General features: G+C 32.4%; 1 protein-coding gene across 1 annotated transcript in view; it reads right to left on the minus strand.

Moving 5' to 3' along the window:
* LOC106687925 (runt-related transcription factor 2) overlaps positions 1-6,967 on the minus strand; it is a 69,379-nt gene that overhangs the window by 4,137 nt on the left and 58,275 nt on the right. The window lies entirely within an intron of this gene.

Raw genomic sequence — 6,967 nt, forward strand, 5'->3', positions numbered from 1 at the left:
AGAGAGAGAGAGAGAGAGAGAGAGAGAGAATGATGGGGAAGGGGTTATAAAAAAAAGTGTAAAGCCGGTGAGGTTGTTGTATCGGTGCTTCACACCTCCGATATTTAGCAACGGCTTCCACATTATTTTCATTTACGCCACCACATTCCACACTCTCCCCCAATGTAAAGGGTGATATTACTCGCTATCACACGAACCCCCCTATCGATTTTATATCGTTTTTATTTTATTTTATAACATAAAGCGACAATTCCAACACTTCGGCGCATTTGTAACGCGGGGAATGGAAGTAGGGAACTATTTGGAATTGGTACAAAATTAAACCTGTTTATGTGTTGTGTTGTGTTGTATTGTCTTGAAAATTAGAGGTGGTAGTTAAAAATACAACAAATATTAGCGAAATTGAACATCTATGATCCTATAGTACATGGACAACGTTGGTGTAATTATTAAACAACTTAACAAACCTCTTAACAACTACTCATAACTTAACTAACAATATTATTTAATATTAATATTGTTTAAATAAATAAAATTTTATCCATTTTACTCCTAAAACATTTTTTATTCCTTAAATAAATCAAATGTTATCCTTGTTAAGTCCCAACATTCTTTATTATATCAATAGTCCAACGTTTTGGGCAATTCTGCCTTCCTCAAGGACAATCTTAAATATAAATTCACACCTCCCATCAAAATTTAAAAATTATTTTACAGGCTATTTTGTCCAGGTCATCAATTACAAGTCAAAATCACCCTATTTTTTTAAAACTTCATTAATTTTTAAAACTTTAATTTTAGATTAAAACTACACTATCCACTATTAGATAAACAAACGATTTATAGTTTGTATAAATAAATAGTTTGTTTATTTGAATTGGCCGAAACTTTGGACTATTGGTTTAATAAAGAGTGTTGAGACTTATCAAGGATACCGTTTGATTTATTTAATAAATAAATACCAGTCTCAAGAAATTGAATAAATTATATATATATTTTATTCCTTTATACGTCCGACGTTTCAGCCTATTTGGCAAAATAAGTTGTAAAAAACAAGGCTATTCTGCCCAGGTCATTTATATCAGTCCACAAATAATAAAATTAGTCAATCGTTAACTTGATTAGAAATATTTATAACAACAATTTTTGTGATAAATTTTAGCAAAGAAGGTTGACTCTGATAAATAACTTTAATTTTTAATTTAATGTGAAGAATTGACTAATTAGGGTGATTTATAGACTGATAGTTTTTTAAATGATTTGGTTCTAAAATTGTATAAGATTGTCTCTGAGGATGGTCGAAACGCCGGACTTATAAAGGAAAAAAGATGGATACAATTTTTTTTTTTTAAACAATACCAACCAGTCTCAAGGAAGTGTTAAGATTATAAATAAAGTTCTTTACGTAATTAAAAAAAAAATTATATTTGTTAATGGATGTTAGATAATTTGTTAATAATTTAATTAGTAATTTAGAAATTTATTATTGCATCATTGATGCAGCGAGAGGGATGTGTTGGGATCTTTTGAGCTCTGCTCTACCACTCACACGTGGGGGATAGAGTGGGCTCAGGGATCCTAAGGTCGATTGTATAAATATTGTATAAAAGAGTGTAAATGTGACTAGAGATTATATTATTTTTATTATTATGTTATTTTATTTATTTATTTTTTTATACACATAGTTTAATTATGTTAATTTTCTTTATCCTTTGTTTGTATATATTTTAAGAGATATTTTATTTATTTGTATGTGTTTTTTTCCATTGTAATATGTATCAATAAATAAAAAGTACCATAAAAAAATAAATAAATAAAAATATTGTATTTTCTATAAAGAATTATAATGAGCTGGTCATTATACTATGAAAAACAAATTAAGTGCACATATAATTTTTTTTTTCCAGCGGATTAAATGAAAAAGTAAAAAAAACTATGTGCAAGGTATGAACTATAGTTTCTGTAAGATTAATTCGTGGTGACAGTATTCTGTTATGGTAATGCTGTCTCGAAAATGAGATAGTTGGACAGTGAGGCAGTGTCCTGTCAGCAGGATGACAGTAGACTAAACCTAAATCTGCTAACAGAAAGGAAGACCATTGCATTACCGCTCATTCACCATCACTATTAATAAAGATAAACACTTTAATGTTAAATAATTTTAAAATTCATAATGAAAACACTATGGTAAATAAGTTTCTCACCCAGAATCCATTACAGCAGTAAGACGAATAGCGTGGACAACAGTTCATTGTCAAGGCATATACGGGATAGGATCTACATTCCCGGATAATTTTGGTCACTCCTGACACTTTACAACAAAACTCCCACGATAGTAAATAACGACTATATGTGTGTGTAGTATACCATGTAGTGTACATTTTATTGATATTATATGATATTTAGCAACATAGTCAAAAAGTACGAATGGGGATGTAACCAAGATAAAACACTTGAAACAGTTCACCAGGATCCGATTACCTACCAGAAGAACACGCCCTTTGAGAAAGCGACGGGAGGATACCACAAAGGAGACATCCCCTGTTTTTCCTCCGAAGAGGTCTCGAGATCGTGAAGGGGAGATAATAAACTACTTAGGAAACCCCAGGAGCAGACTAAACAGCTCTTAGCGTCCGTCAAAGACATCCAACGACATCGTAAAGTTCTCATTGCTTACGGTCCGGAGCTCTATTGGGCAATTACACGCTGGCGGTCCCTTTTCGATACCTAGTTTTATTGTTTTCGGATATTTGGTCAAAATATCAACACCGACAGGATATTCCAGCGTAAAATCTTTAAAAGAAAAAAAATAATGGTCTAGTTTTTGTAAACCATGATGTTTATATAAAACTACCAAGAGATACAGTAGCTGTATACAGAATTGAGGGGTATGCAGCAATATAAAGGGGCCTCTACATGTTGGCCAAGCCATGGCGAACTCAGACATACGCGAGCATGTGGATGGGTGGCTTGGCTTGGTTGGCCTAGGCTCGTTGGCGATCCGTCGAGAGTCGGTTTTTTGGACACAGATCAAAGGAGTTCGTGAGAGCGCTCGTGCAGCATCTACACCATTGTTCTTTGTCTAGTTGCAACTGAGAGCTGTTAGGAGGTTAAAGGTGTTTGTTGGTACTTTTTATAATAAGTTTTATATTTAATCTTATTTATTTATATTTAATTTCCTTTCATTTTCTTTTTTTTTTTTAAATAAAAATACTACAATCCAAGTACAATGGCTGAAACCACTAGTACGTCCGCCTTTCTTGCCTCTCTGAATAACACTGACACGTGGATGGCCCGCTCTTTGTTTACCGAGCATTTGTACAAGCCTCCGATTCGTGACGAGCGGCCAACATGTGGATCCACCTGAAGAACTAACTACATTTTTGACCGTTTTTTATATTAGACAAAATTTGAGAAACAATAACCCCAAATTACCACCATAATACGAAACTGTATCTAGTTAAAGCATGTATGGAATAATATTCAAAGAAAAATACGAACATTTTATATTTTTTGAACTTTTTTCTCTTCATTTTTTATCATAAAAGAGCTATTTTTCGAAAACTGATATTGTATGTATTAATAAACTGGAATAGTTGGAAATTAGATCCAAGAATTAATATTACCATTTTTTTATTATATAATATTTCATTCTGACGAATACTGATTATAGATCGCAGATTGAATTAAAACCATACTGAGATGTAAAGTAAGAAATAGATGCTAAGAATAAAAAATCCCGGCAAGATCTCGGCACTTCTCTCTCAACCAAGTCACTGTTATTAAAAGCCAGTGGATGATGAGTGAGGCCACTAAAACACCAGCAGAGTAGCACCTCCTCACTCATTGAAATAAATAAGCGCAAATAATTCTGACCAAATCCTCTCCTTGCACGACCGTTGGTCTTGTAACAGTATATCTTTACAAAGTACTTCAGTACAGGGGTTCACCCCTGTATGTTCATGAGAGCCTTTCGGGGTCCACCCAGACTCATAAATTGGGTAAGAATCTAACGGCCGAGACTGTTTCTGACCTAATCACCATCCTGCACAACCGTTGGTCTAGTAACAGTACTTCCTTACAAAGTACTGCAACCATGAACATGGTGAACCGATAGACAAATACTATTTTGTCAAAGTAAATTGTTAATGAGGAGAAAGTCGCTATCATTCATTTTTTTTTTAATCCATCCCTATTTTTAAAAACAACTACAGTTGAGTCTCGATAAACCGAATTTCCAATGACCAAGCTTCAAGTATAAGAGCCCAAGAAGAAAAAAAAAGTAAATCATTTCACCCTAATTTTTTATTACTTTAACGAAATTGATTAGTCAAAATTGATGAGTCTGCCAAGTATACTCGAGGAAATACAAAATGGTGGTTGTTTCAAAATTTTATAAGAATCAATTTTTCGTTCCATACTTCATATCTTTGAAAGTATCTACAACACTGGAAAATCTAATAGTACATCATTTAATATGGAGTAAATGAGCTAAAATGAGATCCAAGAGATAATTTTTTAAAAGCAGTATTGTTTTTTTATTTTTTTTTTGTTTTTCCTGACCTCCTAGAAAGATAAATAATAATAACAAATAATATATACAAAAAAAACAAAAAGGAATGTATATAAGTTGGCAAACCAATACATCTTGTTTTGCCAGTGTGGCATTATAAAAGCAGTATTTCATGTATTATAAAGTTATAAAGTTATTGAAGGAAATCTTTATGTCAGGAAAAAGAAACATACAGATGCCTATTAGCATTCAAATTAAAGATAGTTTAATATGCTATAAATTAGTTCATAACATATATATTTGTAGGAGTAGTAATTTACATGTTATTACAGAGATGCTAAGAATAAAACATTTCGGCACTTCTCTCTCAACCAAGTCACTGTTATTAAAAGCCAGTGGATGATGAGTGAGGTCACTATAACGCCAGCACAGTGGCCCCTCCTCACTCATTGAAATAAATAACTGCAAATAATTCTGACCAAATCACCTCCTTGCACAACCGTTGGTCTTGTAACAGTATATTTTTACAAAATACTGAACCTCTAACCCTTTATGGGTTGTAGCGATACAGATTTTAAATGTTAAAATTATAGGATTGTGAGCAACTAAATTCCATGTTATATGTTAAATTCAGAGGAGCTCCAAGCAGATTTTCTAGGCAACTTGTTTTGTAATCTTGCAATCTTTAAGAGATAATAAAATGTCCTACAGCTTCGTCACATTATCTTTCCTCCAACTCACTTGTTCATTGCTACCTGTACTATTATTTTTCCTCATTAATTTATTAGTGTTTAAAACTCCCATACACAGCAGACCTTTCCTGCGCCACCTCCTTAAAATACCCTAGAGCAATAAAAGTTTATATGTTTATAAATAAATGTATATCGTATCGTTGTATCATATTATATTTTACTTGCTATTAATAATAAATAAATGGGTGAGAAAAAAAAGTGAGAGCGCTAGCTAAAGACTCTCAGAACCTGTATGAAGAACCTGTTCATTGCCAGAACTTTTAATTATTTGCTATAGGTCTCTGAGACACTGCCGTTTCAACCTTTAGGGAGGATTGTAATGATGGGTAAAGATATGGGTGCTAGATATGGATTGTTCTAAAGGGAAGATCATGAGTGAGTTTCTCATGGAATGTGGTGAATCTGAATTTGATAAGTTCTGAGACAAATTGAATATGAAGGTGAGAGGTGGCCAATTTTTGTTGTTCGTCGATCGCTCGCCATGTCTGCAGTGGAATTCAGTATACCATGAACTTAAAAGCGATTGTTGAAGACAAAACTTCCTAGTAATAGTTTAATGCATTCTGAGAATTTGAAGTTCATAGGTTCCTAGAATTCAGACAGCCTGACACCGCCCATACAGCACAATGCATTTTTACTTACGTGTTACACTTATCACCGGTCGAGTGGACTCATTATTATTAACTTTGTCAGGATGTAAACCTAATTATGATTCTTTGGTTAGACACATGCAAGGTCATTCTTCCCATTAACGTTAAGGCAACAAAGTAAATTCTAAATTTGTCTTTATTTGTGGCTACATTTAATTAATAAATATTTTTAATAATTATCCATGTTCTTTTAATTTCTCTGGACGTTTTTGAAGTTTTTTGCCCTTTAAATAATTATAGTTACTGTTTTTACACTGTTACATTGTGAGCAACTTAAAATCCATCTTATATGTTAAATTCAGAGGAGCTCCAAGCGGATTTTTTAGGCAACTTGTTTTGTAATCTTGCAATCTTTAAGAGATAATAAAATTTTCTGCATCTTCATCACATTATCTTTCCTCCAACTCACTGGTTCCTTGTTTTCTGTACTATTATTTTTCTCATTAATTTATTAGAGTTTAAAAACTCCCAAAGCGAAAACAACACAAACCAGACGGTGTGGAATTCAGCTGGTCTGTAACCATGTTAAATTTTATATGTTCTAACGTGCTAACAGAAGGAAATATTGAATATCCCTATGGTTCTACAATTTGAACATCACTCATAAATTTGTACAGTACGAGAAACCTCTAAAACTAAAAAAAAATAATTATTATTTCCATATTATTTGGAATTTAATTAGTCTTACTGCCCGTGGCTGACAAAAATGTGACATTTCACTTTTATATCAACAGGAGAAAGCACAATTTAAGGCATCTTAAGCTTCAAAACTATTCCAAAATTATCTAAAAATCTTGGATATCTAAAAATCTATACCCGATCATAAAATCAATAGCATTTTCATTTTTGGCATATATGGAAATATAAAGAGACCCTAACATGTTAGAAATCAGAAAAGTTCATATAAATCGATAAGCGATCACAAAATCGATATAATTTTCATATTCTGCATTCCTTAAAACGTATAAAGGGACCCTAACATGTTAGAAATCGTAAAAAGTAAAAATAAATCGATACAAGATCTTAAAATCGATATAATTTTTATATTCTGC

This window comes from Halyomorpha halys, unplaced genomic scaffold, assembly GCF_000696795.3.
Source record: "Halyomorpha halys isolate HHAL.00 unplaced genomic scaffold, Hhal_1.1 Scaffold1028.1, whole genome shotgun sequence".
NCBI lineage: Eukaryota > Metazoa > Arthropoda > Insecta > Hemiptera > Pentatomidae > Halyomorpha > Halyomorpha halys.